The sequence below is a fragment of the Cetorhinus maximus genome, chromosome 12, assembly GCF_964194155.1.
Source record: "Cetorhinus maximus chromosome 12, sCetMax3.hap1.1, whole genome shotgun sequence".
NCBI classification, from domain to species: domain Eukaryota; kingdom Metazoa; phylum Chordata; class Chondrichthyes; order Lamniformes; family Cetorhinidae; genus Cetorhinus; species Cetorhinus maximus.
The window spans coordinates 64,833,262-64,850,426 of NC_135890.1; the positions used below are offsets into that span (position 1 = coordinate 64,833,262).

A 17,165-nucleotide genomic window follows, 5' to 3' on the forward strand; every position below is an offset into this window, starting at 1 on the left:
CTAAGTTTCACAGTAAGTACAGTCCATGTAAACCAGTTGGCAGCCCATGGTCAGACACACCACACTCTGAAACCAAGTGACAGATGCCACCCCAGACAGATGCTATGGATCTCTCCTCAACTCCCCACAGGCGTTTGTTACACCATGACCCAATTAGTCTCACTGAACTCCATCTTTCACATGAGGTTTCCAGTCTGCACTTTGCAAGAACTCGCCTTGGAATCTTCTCCCAAACTGACGCTTTCTCTCAGACGCCTTCCGCAAGGGTTTATCTCCAGGATTTTGAACTCTCCTTCCGATGTTCCTCTCCCCAGGGTCACCACATGCATTCTAGCTTTCTTGCACGCACTCTCTCTCACTGACTCAGCAGTCAACAGTACAACACTGCTTCACATGCCCATAGCAAAAGTTACAGACCTTCAGTTGTCTCTTTGGACCTTCTGGCCTCTCACAAGCCTTTATTTCTTTAAGCTTGGAGCCTTCCTCTACTCCTCACTCTTAACTCCACTTAACGGGATCTATTTCAGGTTCCTCTCCTTCCTTTGACTAGAAGGTCTGCTTGGGACTTTCTCCTGTTCCACAACCCTGGATTCTTGGGGACTTTCTCCTTTAGCTTAGGACTGGATATCTGTCCCTTTTGCTCCAGTCTCTCTCTGGCAGCTACTTTCAACCAACTTTAGCTTGGGACTGGCTGTCTACCTCTTTTAGGTTGCTTCTGCTTGGCAGCTGTCTTCAAAACCAACTGAACTCAAACTGCTATTTCTAGTTTCTTCTGTATGTGTCTGTGGGAGGAACCTGCCTCTCTGGATCCCTGTTGCTAGGCAGCAGCCCAGTTTTTCTACTCCTGTGTTTGCTTAACTTCTCTTCGTCATAAACTCTCATTAGAAATTCAGGCACCTTTTAAAGTGAAACTAAAACTCAACTTGATCTTTTCTTAACACACCGATATAGAAATACAAATCAAACTTAAACATTAACACTTACTTAAACTATCTCTATTTCCTAACATGAAGGACTTCAGTTACTTGGGGGATGGGGTTGTTTTTTCTTAGAACGGAGATTTGCTCAAAATCATGAGGGCAGCATTGATCGAGACAAACTGTTTCTATTGTCGCCACTGTCGAGAACTAGAGGACTGATTTTACGTGAATGGCAAAGGAATTGACAGCGACAGGAGGAAAAACCTTTTTACACAGCTAGAACGCATTCCTGAGAGAGTGTGGTGGAGGCAGATTCAGTCGAGGCGTTCAGAATTTCAGAATTATACAATTGTTACAGTGAAGGAGGTGGTCATTCGGCCCATCATGTCTGCACTGTCTCACCAAATGAGCAATTCACTTTGTGCCATTCTTCTGCCTTCTCCCTGTAACCCTGCACATTCTTCCTCTTCAAATAACAGTCTAATTGCCTTTTGAATGCCTCGATTGAACCTGCCTCTACCATGCTTTCAGGCAGTGCATTTCAGACCCTAACCGCTTGCTGTGTGAAAAAACTTTTCAGCATATCACCGTTGCTTCCTTTGCAAATAACTTTAAATCTGTTCCCTCTTGTTCTTGATCCTTTTAAGAGTGGGAACTTTTTCTCCCTACCCACTCTGTCCAGATTCCCTCATGATTTTGAATACCTCCATCAAATCTCCTCTCAGCCTTCTCTTCTCCAAGGAAAAACGTCCTAACTTCTCCAATCAATCTTCATACCTAAAGCTCCTCATCTCTGGAACCATTCTTGTGAATCTTTCCTGCACATTCTCTAATGCCTTGACATCCTTCCTAAAGCGTGATGCCTAGAACTGGACTCAGTACTCCAGCTAAGGCCAAACCAGTGTCCTACACAAGTTCAACATAACCTCCTTGCTCTTGTACTCAGTGCCCCTATTTATAAAGCCTAGGATACAGTATGCTTTATTAACTGTATTCTCAACCAGTCCTGCCACCTTGAATATGTGTGTATGGCATATATATTTTTATATTTATTTTATAGTTGAAATGGTATTGGATGAGCTCCTGAAGAGAGTAGATTTACTGGGCTACAGGGAAAAGGTGGGGGGCGTGGGGCTAGCTGAGTTGCTCATGCAGAGAGCCAGCGCAAACACGATGGGCCAAAAGGCCTCTTAGGCTGTAACCATTTTGATTCCACCCAAAAAGACACTAAAATTTTCACCCATTGTAACATCCAATTAGTCGATTAATTCAGAGTGTCTGCCTCTCCTCCTCTTGTGTTGAAATCCAGTCCTTGTATTTATTTATATTAAGAAGAATCTACTGTTATAAATCCCTATTTTGCAATTTACTATTTTGAACCTAAGTTCCAACTCACAGTTTAATTGAAAATAATTTTTTATATTTACCTTTCTCATACCATTTATTATCTTCTAAGATTGCTTCTCAGAATTAGGCATAGGATGGATCAAATTGATTTAGGATATACCCATCTGGCTGACAAGTGTTTTTGTCTCCTGTTATTTTATTGGCTGTTGTTCCACAGGTTCTTTTAGTTGTCTTTAGGATTGTGATCTGATTTTAACTCTTGTGCCTTGTCAGGCCATCAGCAGGTGGGTGTGATAGGGTAAAGAAATCATGCATGGGTTATCCACCCTGTTTCCATTGGTACACAGTGAAACATAACCATGGTTTAAAATATTTGAGCAGGTACATACTCAGGGATATAGAGTTGGACAGCCTTTTTAACCATCCTGATGGCTTTTCAAGTTGGTTACTGATGAGATGCCAATTCTTCTAGTATGAAGATATTCAACACCTTGATGCAGGCTGCCATTGCAGGTGACAGAGGTTCACGATTTTAGCATTTAATTTTGCTGGATGGCGTGAAGGAGAGAGAGGTCTTCTAAATACAGGTCCAGGAGGCCCTCCATACAGACTCTATGAAGGCAGTGGGAGCTGACATGGTCAGTTCCAGTAGTGTTGCCTCAAGGAACTGGATGCAGTGGCACAAGAAGTTCAACAATTTCACACAGGTCAAAGTCAGTGAATGCACCTTCAAATGCTATATCCTTTTGAATGAATGACTGGCCTCACACACTATTCAGTTCACAACCAACATTTCACTCACCTACTAACTATCTCTGTACCTTATACAACTTATACCATACATTGATAACTTCACCTCACCCTCACTGCTGCAAGGTTCGCACCTACATGTCTCACTCTCTCTTACAAAAGTTAACCTGGCAGGATGGCTACCAGAAACACTAACAATGGCCCTAATTTTTTTCTTCAGACTTCCTAATGTACCTGTTTGTGGATTCATTGATAGCATATTCCCTGGCCAACGTGTTAGCACTTACACCATTTTTCATTTTATCTAAGATTGTGATTTTTTTGTTCAAATGTCATTGTTTTTTCCTTGGCCCTGACATTCATTTTTGGTAAAGTGCTCTACTGTACCTATACTGCAAAATACTGGGAGTTACTGTGTCCTGTAAATCACAGTAAACCATGTGCAGTTAGAGACGGCACATGCGCAGTGCACACTTTCTACAGGGGAAATACAACAAAAGGAAGCCTTTTTTTTATGACCTCGGAATTCTGGCTTTTATTTATTTCTGGATCCCAATATATCTTAAGGTAAAAAGTTTTTATTCTTAAATTGTGGATGGGCGAAGATTTGGGGCCGCGATGGGTGATTGGGTGTACAGACACTTTCGTGTGGGGCTGCGAACAGCGGGAGTTTACTGTATCTCAGTTTCTATGCAGCAGAAGTATAAGCCATCCAGTATCTGAATGTTGCAATGGAAACTTGGACTAAAGTCATGCAGGAGTAGCTTGTTGCCACACAAATTCAGACTGTTACCATCATGGCTGCAAATACAGTGTGAATGGGGCTTGCGGGATTCATGGACAGATCAATTATCTGTCCTCCAAAACATAACTAGAATTGCTGAAGGAATGAGGAAGTGACAGTGGCACGGTGGAGCCAGAAACTGTTGTTTTCTCCCCGTATGGTCCTTTTACCATTGCCACTTCTTCAGTGCTTTTGCTGTTGCTTGTCAGCCAACCAGCTCAGATTGCTGATGCCCTTCCTGAAGTGGTGCATCCATCACTCAGCAACTAACCTGAAAGTAGTTGATCTTTTTAAATAGTGCAGGTGGGATGTCCTTCCTGTTGCTGTTCAGCTGTGTGAGGCTAAGAGAAGGCATTAGCTGGAGTGTTCAGGTTGAAAATGGAAAGCTCGTGTCAAGATGGCATTTCATGCTAACTGATGTCACGATCTGCCTTCTGACACACTCCCAGCACCAGGCTAACAACCTACTTAAACCACCGACTGGCATGCCATGCATCAGAAGTGTGCACGAATGGTGTGGATGGCATTTTGATACTGGAAAGACAGCAGTAGCACTAGAATATGGGCACCATACACCCAAATTTCTGTGTCTCTTAAGGTTTACAAGGAGTGAACTAAGAGAAGAATTCAAATATATACAAAGCAGTAAACAATATTGTAAAGGTATATCTGAAATGCTACTGGGGTAACTGGCTTAAGTTCAAACCAGTGATGGAATCAGGAGGTTCGCACAGAGTCATTAACTTGTGAAGTAGATTATGCAATCTGCTGTTGATTACTAGATATGCAGCTGATGGTGACAGATGAGGTGGGAGCTGCCTCCTCAAAGAAATAGCACAGAACAAATGGATGTTTCAACAGTCTAACTATCACTTGGTCTGAGATGATCAGATTCGTCTGAGAACATTTTCAGACTTTATATAGGACAAATGAATGTGCACCTGGACAGAAAATACATTAGCCCATTTTTTTTGATTCATTCATGGAATATGGGCTTCACTGGCCGGGCCAGCATTTATTGCCCATCCCTAGTTGCCCTTGAGAAGGTGCTGGTGAGCTGCCTTCTTGAACCTCTGCAGTCCATGTGGTGTAGGTACACCCACAGTGCTGTTAGGAAGGGAGCTCCAGGATTTTGACCCAGCAACAGTGAAGGAATGGCGATATATTTCCAAGTCAGGATGGTGAGTTGCTTGGAGGGGAACCTTCAGATGGTGGCATTCCCATCTATCTGCTGCCCTTGCGCTTCTAGATGGTAGTGATCATGGGTTTGGAAGATGCTGTCTAAGGAGCCTTGGTGAATTCCTGCAGTGCACCTTGTAGATGGTACACACTGCTGCTACTATGCGTCAGTGGTGGAGGGAGTGAATGTTTGTGAATGTGGTGCCAATCAAGCGGGTTGTTTTGCCCTGGACCGTGTCCAGCTTCTTCAGTGTTGTTGGAGCTGCACTCATCCAGGCAAGTGGGGCGTATTCAATCACACTCCTGACTTGTGCCTTGTAGATGGTGGACAGGCTTTGGGGGGGGGTCAGGAGGTGAGTTACTCGCCGCTAGCCCCTGACCTACTCTTGTAGCCACAGTATTTATATGGTTAGTCCAGCTCAGTTTCTGGTGAATGGAAACCCCCAGGATGTTGATAGTGGGGGATTCTGTGATGGTAATGCCATTGAACATCAAGGGATGATGGTTGGATTCTCTCTTGTTGGAGATGGTTATTGCTTGACACTAGTCCGGCATGAATGTTACTTGCCACTTGTCAGCCCAAGCCTGGATATTGCTCAGGTCTTGCTGCATTTGGACATGAACTGCTTCAGTATCTGTGGAGTCGCAAATGGTGCTGAACATTATGCAATCATCAGCGAACACCCCCACCTCTGACCTTATGATGGAAGGAAGGTCATTGATGAAGTAGCTGAAGATGGTTGGGCCTAGGACACTGCCCTGAGGAACTCTTGCAGTGATGTCCTGAAACTGAGATGACTGACCTCCAACAACCACAACCATCTTCCTTTGTGCTAGGTATAACTCCAACCAGCGGAGAGTTTTCCCCCTGATTCCCATTGACTCCAGTTTTGCTAGGGCTTCTTGATGCCACACTCGGTCAAATGCTGCCTTGATGTCAAGGGCAGTCACTCTCACCTCACCTCATCTCTGGAGTTCAGCTCTTTTGTCCATGTTCGAACCAAGGCTGTAATAAGGTCAGAAGCTGAGTGGCCCTGGTGGAACCCAAACTGGCCATCAGTGAGCAGGTTATTGCTAAGCAAGTGCCACTTGATAGCACTGTTGATGACCCCTTCCATTACTTTACTAATGATCGACAGTAGACTGATGGGGCGGTAATTGGCCAGGTTGGATTTGACCTGTTTTTTGTGTACAGGATACCTGGGCAATTTTCCATATTACTGGGTAGATGTTAGTGTTGTAGCTGCTCTGGAACAGCTTGGCTAGGGACACGGCAAGTTCTGGAGTACGAGTCTTCAGTATTATTGCCGGAATATTGTCAGGGCCCATAGCCTTTGCAATATCCAGTGCTTTCAGCCATTTCTTGATGTCATGTGGAGTGAATCAAATTGACGGAAGACTGGCATCTCTGACGCTGCGCACTTCCAGAGGAGGCCGAGATGGATCGTCCGCTTGGCACTTCTAGCTAAAGATTGTTGCGAATGCTTCAGCCTTATCTTTTGTACTGCTGTGCTGGGCTCCTTCATCATTGAGGACGGGGATATTTGTCGAGCCTCCAGCTCTAGTGAGTTGTTTAATTGTCCACCACTATTCGTGACTGGATGTGGCAGGACTGCAGAGCTTAGATCTGATCTGTTGGTTGTAGGATCGCTTAGCTCTGTCTATCACTTGCTGCTTATGCTGTTTGACATGCAAGTAGTCTAGTGTTTTAGCTTCACCAGGTTGATACCTCATGTTTAGGTATGCCTGTTGCTGCTTCTGGCATGCCCTCCTGCATCTTCATTGAACCAGGGTTGATCCCCTGGCTTGATGGTAATGGTAGAGTGGGGGATATGCCGGGCCATGAGGTTAGAGATTATGTTCGAGTACAATTCTACTGCTGCTGATGGCGCATAGCACCTGATGGGCGCCCAGTCTTGAGTTGCTAGATCTGTTCGAAATCTATCCCACTTAGCATGGTGGTAGTGCCACACAACACGATGGAGGTTATCCTCAATGTGAAGGCGGGACCTTGTCCCCACAATGACTGTGCGGTCGTCATTCCTGGTCATGCACAGATGCATCTGCGGCAGGCAGGTTGGTGAGGATGAGGTCAATTATGTTTTTCCCTCTTGTTGGTTCCCTCACCACTGGCTGCATGCCCAGTCTAGCAGCTATATAATTTAGGACGCGGCCAGCTCGGTCAGTAGTGGTGCTACTACTGAGCCACTCTTGGTGGTGGACATTAAGGTCCCCCACCCAGAGTACATTCTGTGCCCTTGCCACCCTCAGTGCTTTCTCCAAGTGGTGTTCAACATGGAGGAGCACTGATTCATCAGCTGAGGGAGGGCGGTACGTGGTAATCAGGCGATTTCCTTGCCCATGTTTCACCTGATGGCATGAGACCTCATGGGTTCCAGAGTTGATGTTGAGGACTCCCAGGGCAACTCTCTCATGACTGTATACCATTGTGCCACCACCTCTGCTGGGTCTGTCCTGCCAGGGATGGTGGAGTCTGGGATATTATCTGTAAGGTATGATTCTGTGAGGATGACAATGTCAGGCTGTTGTTTGACTAGCCTGTGAGAAAGCTCTCCCAGTTTTGGCACTTGCCCCCAGATGTTAGTAAGGCGTATGTTGCAGGTTTGACAGGGCTGCAACTGCCATTGTCATTTCTGGTGCCTCGGTCAATGCTGGATGGTCCGTCCGGTTTCATCCCTTTTCAATAAAACTTGGTTTTGAACTCTTTCAAGATGAACTCCTGTTGGTCCTTTGATTCCAACATGATACTCGTGGCTTAATATTTAGTAGGGGTAAACATGACCGTAGCTACATCTGACCATCTCAAAATACACCTTTAGGAGTAAAAGATTGACTGAGAGGTAGGTCAGGAAATATTCATGAAGGCCTCCAGAAATGGGCTCTTTTGCCTCTAATAATCAACAGCTTTCTTGTTATTTCCAGCATAAGGAACTTGTATGCCAAGAATTGGACAATATGTTTCTTTAGTATTTACATTTTGGACATGTTTCTATTGATTCCTGGAATGGTGTGAAAGATGGGGACAGAAGGGACAAAAATTAATCTAGTTTCGGATCTGATTTTCAGATGAGAATTGGGATTTCACTGCCTGGCAGATGTGATCTGTCACAGTGGGCCTGGGGGAAGGGGAATAAAAGCTTGGGGATTGCCTAGTGAACTGAGTATTGAAAAATTAGCTCGATTGACCTCTACCTGTGATATTAGCTAGCATGATAAATTTCCATAAGGTGCCCACTAATAGGATCTTTATCACACGATGAAAAAAATCATACTGTGGTCTTGTGCCAAGTCAGTTAATCCCAAATCTTTACCACTTGCAATATATCTAGTTCCCGTTCGAAACTCGGTGAAAATGCAGGTCTGTGTACATATTGTAAGTATATCAGTCTTTCAATTTTGAAATTGAAAATTTTTCACTTTTGGCGCATAAGGGAATTAATTATAAGCTGTTTGAAAATTTAGTCTTGGTGGCCTTTCCCTTGTTCCGAATTAGGATCTTAGTTTTTCATAAATTAATACATCCACTTTTAAATCTTTTTGAACATGTCACTTAAAATCCTTTGGATTGAAATGCAGCAGTTTATTGGTTTTAGTTCAAGTTCATATTTGCTGATCGTCCATATTTTTGAGAGTCAGACAGGGCAGAGACCTTGTCAAGAACTAATATATTTATGCATGCTAAAAGTTTGCAATTTCCCTGAACAAATCAAGTGACACTTAACTCCTGTGGTTTATTAAGATTGCTTGGATCATTTAAGGAATCCTACAAGGTAGGTAATATTTTTTAAAAACAACCTAACTTTGACTTAGACCCAGACCCAATGTAGGACAGTTCAAAACTGTTTTTTGCAGCAAGCATCACATATAGGGGATAGCAAAAAGGATATTCACAGCATACAAATGGAAGGAAGAGTTTATTGCAAATCATCTTGGTAATAGATGAGTGTTAGTAAACATTAATGGGCATTGTTGGATTCATCCAGCAGGTGGATATAATGAGCACTTGAAAAACTTCAGTAAATTGATGGTCAATATAAATAGTTAATTAGAAATTGTTGAGCGGGGAACAGTTTTCACCAATGCCCTCATTTTCGCGAGACAACTAGGTGGTAGCAATTAATTTGAGATTTGGAATGATTGTTCTGTGACCAAGAGAAGCTATAGCACTGTGTAATTATGTTTATGGAATGCTTCACGAATTTGCGTGTCATCCTTGCGCAGGGGCCATGCTAATCTTCTCTGTATCGTTCCAATTTTAGTATATGTGATGAACAATGTATAATTTTTAAGTTTAATTTTTATATCTATATATTTTTGTGTTAAGGAAGGTAGAGTGGTTCCAGTTTCACTTAGGTTTTTTTATGAGCCTTGGTGTCTAGAAGTGTGGGTGGACCTGTGGCTGAAAGGTCAGTCTTTTGGGTTTATATGCACATAAACACGCATATATATATAAATAAATATATATGTATATACACATATACGTGTGTGTGTATATTATATTTATGTTTGTACATTTTTAATGAGGTTTTACAACCCCTGAAGTTAGAGATTAAAGGGGCTAGATGTTTAGTGATTTTGGGATAAAAGCAAAGTAGAAAAAACTGGACGGTTGTCTAGGCACAATGGTCAAGTGACACACACATAAAGATGGGAGAGTTCAGTGTGTGTCATAGAGTGAAGACAGGGATTTTTCAACTCTCTGGAAAAAGAAAAGTACAAGGCTAGTGGGACAGCAGTTAACTGAATAGTGCGAGCATACATACGAACATGCAAATTAGGAGCAGGAGTAGGCCACTTGGCCCTTCAAGCCAGCTCCGCCATTCAGTAAGATCATGGCTGATTGTAACCTCGCACCTATCCCCGATAACCTTTCACCCCCCCCTTGTTAATCAAGAATCTATATAGCTCTGCATTAGAAATATTCAAAGACTCTGCTTCCACTGCTTTTGAGGAAGAGAGTTCCAAAGACTCAAGAACCTCTGAGAAATTCAAATTCTCCTCATCCCCATCTTAAATGAGCAACCCCTTATTTTTAAACCGTGACCCCTAGTTCTAGACTCTCTCACAACAGGAAACATCCTCTCTGCATGCACTCTATCAAGACCCCTCAAGATCTTTAAAGGATTCGACTAGGTCACCTCTTCCAAACTCCAGTGGATACAAGCTTAACCTGTCCAACCTTTCCTCATAAGACATCCCGCCCATTCCTGGTATTAGTCTAGTAAACCTTCTCTGAACTGCTTCTAACGCATTTACGTCTTTCCTTAAGTAAGGAGACCAGTACTGTAAACAGCACTCCAGATGTGGTATTACCAGTGCCCTATACAACTGAAGCATAACCTCCCTACTGTTGTATTCAATCCCTTCACAATAAACAATAACATTCTATTAGCTTTCCTAATTACTTGCCTTTTGTGATTCATGTATTGGGACACCCAGATAGATCTCTCTACATCTCAGAGCTCTGCAGTCTCTCAACATTTGGATAATATGCTTCTTTTTTTATTTTTCCTGCCAAAATGGACAATTTCACATTTTCCCACATTATACTCCATTTGCTAGGTCGTTGCCCACTCACTTAACCTATGTCACTTTGTAGCCTTCCTACATCCTCTTCACAACTTACTTTCCCTATCTATCTTTGTGTTGTCAGCAAATTTAGCAATCATTCCTTTGGTCCCTTCATCCAAGTCATTTATATAAATTGTAAAAAGTTGAGGCCCCAGCACTGATCTTTGTGGCACACCACTCTTGCCAACCAGAAAAAGACCCATTTATGCCTACTCTGTTTGTTGTTAGCTGGACAATCGACTATCCATGCCAATATGTTGCCCCTCCACACCATGAACTTTTATTTTCTGCAATAACCTTTGATGTGGCACCTTATCAAATGCCTTCTGGAAATCTAAGTACAGTATATCCACCAGTTCCCCTTTATCCACAGCAAATGTGACTACTTCAAAGAACTGCAATAAATTGGTTAAACATGTTTTCCCTTTCACAAAACTATGTTGGCTTTGCCTTAAAATTTCTAAGTGCCCTGCTATAACATCTTTAATAGTAGCTTCTGACATTTTCCCTATGACAGATGTTAAGCTAACTGGCTTGCAGTTTCTTGCTGTCTGTCTCCCTCCCTTTTTGAATAAAGGCATTTTGGAAAATTTAAACCAATTCATCAACTATCTCATCAGCCACTTCTTTCAAGACCCTAGGATGAAGTCCATTACAACCAAAGGATTTGTCAGCCTGCAGCTCCAACAATTTGCTCAATACCACTTCTCTAGTCAGGGCTCAGTAACAAGATTACTTTAGTAGCGTTGCTACTGAAACAGAGAGTTTGAAGTGCGGTTATTTTTGGGTGCCTCAGGGAGAGTTATGAGTTCGGTGAGAAGCATCAAGTGAATGCAGAAGAATTCACTGGAAGAAAACCATTTGCACATGTACCAGGCCCAAGCAAGGAGCCTTTGTGTCAAGCAGGTGGAACTCTACACTATTTTGTGTGTCTGTAAAGATATTGCTGGGTAAAGGGATATTGGGAAATTGAATCATCTTCTTATGTTTATATTGAGATCTTTCTAGCCTTTTTGTCTGGTGTAATACAGTTCATTTCTCTCATTTTAATAAATATTTTATTATTTGTATTAAAAGTCCATCAGCAGACTCCTGTGAATTTGTTCAATAACTTTCCTCCGCGGTTTCTTAAAAAAAAGTTAGGATCTATCAAACCATGTTTCACTTTGGGATCTGACTTGTCCAAGTAGCAACATCAGCTGGAATCGTAACAGAAGACTGTATTTGAAAACTGGAAAAGGTTTTTGAGCTCTGTTAAATTTTATATTCTTTTTTATTTATTTTAATAAATGGATTTTCTTTGTCCTCTTGACTGTCTGCTTGTTTATCTAAAAATCAAAGTTTAACACATGCCCATAGGATATAGGAAAATAGACATCAATATTAATGTGTCTATTTCAAAAGTGGATGCAAAAAAAGTTTGATTAACTGAAATATATTCATTAAAAACGCAATAAGTTACTGAAAACTGATGGTGATTACCTAATCTTATGGCCAGGTGAGGAGGAGTGAACTGACTGCCCTCTGTTCAGCTTCCTCGGCTGGTCGCAACGAAGGTTTTTAAATTTCCTTTTCCCCGTGGATGCCTTTTTCAAATCCAAATGTATTTTTTACTATCTATGTAGTGGACAATAATGAGCCAATCAATGAGGTTTTCTTGAGTTAAAGATCAAGTTTATTAGCCAGTAAACCTGAGAAAAATAATAGAAGACGCGATGTCACTCACACATACATATATATCTCTCTCTCTCTCACACACACACATACACACATCTATTATATATATATATATTATATATATGTCAGAAGTAAGGAAAGTTAGAGTCAAAATAAAAATTAAAAGAAGATACGGTTATAAGTCCTTTGCTTGTCTTTGAGGTGTAGATTGTTAAATGTTGTGGCTGATTGAAGTTATCTGGTTCCCTGGAGCAGATAGATGTAGATGGTGTTGCAATTCTTACACAATCTCAGATTGTTGATAGATCTTGGATACTCTGATTTCTTGATCCGAGTGCTCCGCTTATTTCTGGGGTGGGGGGAGATAGATATTCCTCACTGTTCTGTTTGCAGCTTATCCAGATTGCTTTGCTTCTGCTTGGCAAAAACAGTTCTTAAAGTCCTGCTCGCTGTATATTCCAAAGGGATTCAAGTACTATGTCTGCTGTAGTCATTGTTGTAGAACACGTAATCATGTTTTGATGTTTCATCTCAGAACTTGTGACACATTTCAGGATAGTAGAAGCTAACAGAAGATGGGGTTCTTTGATCCTTCACAGCGGGTTGGAGTGTCTGTTGGTTGTATATCCTGGCTGAATAGGAGTTCCCCATTGTCTTGACAGAAATTTTTTAAAGTGGGCCTTGACGCCCCCAGGTGTGACATTCTATGAGCAATCACATCAGGGCATATCTGCAGTACATCTATATAGTAACTTAGTGGTCAACTTGCAGTTCCAGTCTTGTGATGTGTGGCAGCTATCTTTAGTCAGCGCTTTTTTCTTGGTCTTTGATAAAAGATCCCTTGTAAACAGTTCAGTATGTTTTTGGTTAGCTGGTCAAATTATCGGTTGATATCACTCAGTCACAATTTCCTGTTGTCGTGACACTAAGCTATGACTAATCAGACAGGATAACTACTAATAAACAATTAGCAAAGAGCCAAAAAAGGTAGCAAGTGATCAGATAAGAAACAAAAAATGCCAGTGACCAAACTGCTCAAAATATTTTCAAAATTATTTTGAAGCTATACTCAACAAAAACAATTACTTATTATTTTTAAATTAAAATTTCTGAAGGCATTTCACAGAAGCGCTATAAAAACAAAGTATGACACAGCGTGATATTAGATAAGATAAGCAAAAGCTTGGTTAAAGAGGTAGGTTTTAAGGACTGTCCTGAAGGAGGAAAGCAAGGTAGAGAGGCAGCGAGGTGTAGTAAGGGTATTCCAGAGTTTAGGGCCTAGGCAACTGAAGGCACAACTACCAATGGTTGAGCAATTAAAATCGAACTTGCTCAAGAGGCTAGAATTAAAGGAGCGCAGATATTTCGGAGGGTTGTGGAGCTGGAGGAGATTACAGGTGAAGCCATAGAGGGATTTGAAAACAAGGATAAGAGGGTTTTAAAATCAAGATGTTGCTTGACTGGGAGCACAGGGGTGACAGGTGACAGGACTTGATGTGAGTTAAGCAGCTGAGTTTTGGCTGACCAGAAGTTTACATAGGATATGGAAGACCAGCCAGAAGTGAATTGGAATAGTTGAGTTTAGAGGTAATGAAGGTATGAATGAGGGCTTCAGTATGGGATGAGCTGAGATAGGAACGAAGTTGGATGATGTGAAGGAGATGGTTTGGTGATGGTGTGAATATGAGGTCAGAAGCTCATCTTGGGATCAAATATGACACCAAGGTTGCAAACAGACTGGCTTAATCTCAAACTGTTGCCAGGGAGAGGGCTGGAGTCAGTAGTTAGGGACAAAAGAGGTGGTGGTGAGGTGGAGCTGGGTGTTGTCAGCATACATGTGAAAATGAATACACTGCTTTCGGATGATGTCGCCGAGGGGCAGCATATTGATGAAAAATAGGAGGGGGCCAAGGATATATCCTTTGGGGACACCAGAAGTAATGGTGTTGGAGCAAGAAGAGAAGCCATTGCAAGTGATATGATTAGAGATTAGAGAGATAAGAATAGAACCAGGTGAGAGCAGTCCCACACAGCTAGACGACAGTGGAAAAGGGTTGGAGGAGAATGGTGTGGTCAACCATGTCAAAGGCTGCAGAGAGGTCAAGAAGGACAAAGAAGGAAAGTTTACCTTTGTCACACATGGAATGTCATTCGTGACTTTGGTAAGAGCTGTTTCGGTACTGTGGCAGCGGTGGAAACCTGATTGAAGTGATTCAAACAGAATTCTGGGAAAGATGTGAATAGATAACTTTGTTTTCATGTCTGGAGTATTGCTGTCGCAAATATGTAAGAACAACGTCTTCTTACCATACTGGAATATGCTCCAGTTGGTCCCAATTGCCCTACAAAGGAATATCCAGCTTTTTGCAACTGGGGGCTGGATACACAGCCAAAACGACTGCTTTAGCTGCATATTATTTTAAAAAACGCAAGACACCCAGTGCACATGCCAAAATCCTCCCTCCCTCTTCCCCCCTATACCTATCAAAGCTGGAAAATAACTTGGCTCTGACTAGGTTGTGAGCAGAAAATTACTACACAGGTGTGTTTCCTGTGAACTAATTCTTATTTATTTTGTAGGGCAAGTTCTTCCACTGTAATACTTGGCTTAAGTTCATGTATGAATGGAGAAAACTATTAAAATGCACACATGTATGTGCTGTACATTAAAAATAGTAGGAGGAAAGCAAATCATAATGCATTTAAACACATTGTCACAAACACCAAAACATGAAGTCTGTACAGTGCCCCATTGTACATCCAGAAGGTAGTGACATTGATTTGAATAGTTATGAGAAAGATAAGGGAAGGGTACTTGTTGGGTGAATAATAAAAATTCACAGCACCAGATCTGGTATTTAGGTGACTGAGTTAGTACGAAGAGACAAATATGACTTTAATGGACAGAGATGGATGTGATTGTCGTGAAGTGAAGAGCAAAGATAATTTTGTCCCACGTGGTAATAGCTTTATATTGTCGCTATTTTCAGTCTTACAGAATTCCATTTGGCAGGTGGAGAAAATACTGCTTCTGTTTAAATGGCCTGAGCACACTGTAATGTTCGCCTTGGGCAGAAATATTGTCTAAATGATATAAAGAATCCTTTCTACTGGATTAGATGGATTGCTAAATTAGAGTGCTTCAGCCTAGTATTCCATTTCATTTCCCCCCTGCCTTTCTGTTTGTGTGAATTTGGAGCAGTTGCGCCCTGCAGCATTCTATGATGAATGCGATTACATGCATACTCCTTGCACGACTGGTAGGCAGGTTTTTCAAATAGCAAAGTGCAAGCCCTCCTGCAATCCTGTTGCTAGGAAGAGTATACCAAGCCCAAAATATGGTGGAGGAGTGTTGTATCTGTCTGTTTTAACGCACTTCTGACTGATCTCCAATCTTCCATGCTCCATAAACTTGAGGTAATTACTAACCGTATTCTAACTTGCATCAAGTCGCTTTCACCCAGAACTGCTACATTGGATACTGGTTAAGTAATGTTTCAATTTTAAAATTTGTACCCCTGTTTTCAAATCCCTCCTGGTTTTCTCCAGCCCTATAATTACCGGAGATCTCTGCACTCCAATTCTGGTTGTGTTTGGTTAACATAATTCCAACTTAAATACTTTAATGTGGTGAAAATAATTGGCTATCAGTAACTGAATTTTATGCTCGGGGTGATTTATAAACAGATGCACTTCCTGTTTTTGTAGACTGTATTCTAGAATATTTTAATAGAATTTACAGACCCTAATGTCCTTTAATTGAATTAGATTTTCTACTGTTGTAACTGTTTAGAGCACCTCATCGTGACACCTACACAACTATTCATTGTTGCATACTTCAATTATTTTCTATGATATCCTAATATTCAGCTAAAAAGTCAACCCAACAAGAGATGGTCCGATTTTTCATTTTTAACTGTGCAATTTCTTTTGAGAAAACAGTTTGTTGCCACTTCCAAAATGGTCATGAGGCAAGTAAAAATGTTATATTTTTTATTTAAAAATAGGAACGACTGGGTAGGGAAGGGTAAAGTTAAAAACTTTTGTCTTCAAAATGGAGCTGAAAGTGTTAACACAGGTGAAGAGATTTGCATTTTATAAAATGTATTCAACATTTTATTTTGTTTTTTTTAGCAGTTTACTATTTATATTGCATGAAGCCAGATATCTCTGGTGTTTGTAAACAATGCTATGTCCATAAATAGGAACTCTGGAAATAGAGGTCTACAGCACAGAAAAAGGCCCTTCGGCACATTGATTCTGCGCCGGTCAAACAAGTACCTAACTATTCTAATCCCATTTTCCAGCACTAGCCCCATAGCCTTGTATGCCATGGCATCGCAAGTGCACATCCAAATACTTCTTAAACGTTATGAGGGTTTCTGCCTCTACCACTCTTTCAGGCAGTGAATTCCAGATTCCCACCACCCTCTGGGTGAAAAAATTCTTCCTCACATCCCCTCTAAACCTCCTGCCCCTTACCTTAAATCCATGCCCCCTGGTTATTGATCCCTCCACCAAGGGGGAAAGTTCCTTCCTGTCTACCCTATCTATGCCTCTTATAATTTTATACACCTCAATCATGTCCCCCCTCAATCTCCTCTGCTCCAGGGAAAATAACCCCAGTCTGTCCAATCTCTCCTCATAACTAAAACTTCCCAGCCCACATTACAGAAATTGTCAGTCTTCTTTGAATTGCATAATTTGGCTTGCGTTAATAGAAACTACTCCTTCGCTCAGTGAGCAGGCATGACCCAGACCTTCCTGTTGCTTTTCATTTCACCATATTGCTCTCATTCCCACAAGTCCATCCTTGGCCTGCTACAATGTTCTAGTGAAGCCCCGAATGGAAACTGGAGGAACAGCGCCTCAACTTCCAATTAGGCACAGCCTTCTGGACTTAACATTGACTTCAA

General features: G+C 41.7%; 1 protein-coding gene and 1 pseudogene across 2 annotated transcripts in view; one reads left to right on the plus strand and one right to left on the minus strand.

Annotated features, from left to right (window-relative positions):
- The window catches only part of LOC144687520 (breakpoint cluster region protein), a 598,462-nt gene that overhangs the window by 68,025 nt on the left and 513,272 nt on the right, over positions 1-17,165 (plus strand). The gene's annotated exons all lie outside the window — the stretch shown is intronic.
- LOC144688150 (U6 spliceosomal RNA) lies at positions 9,178-9,276 on the minus strand (annotated as a pseudogene).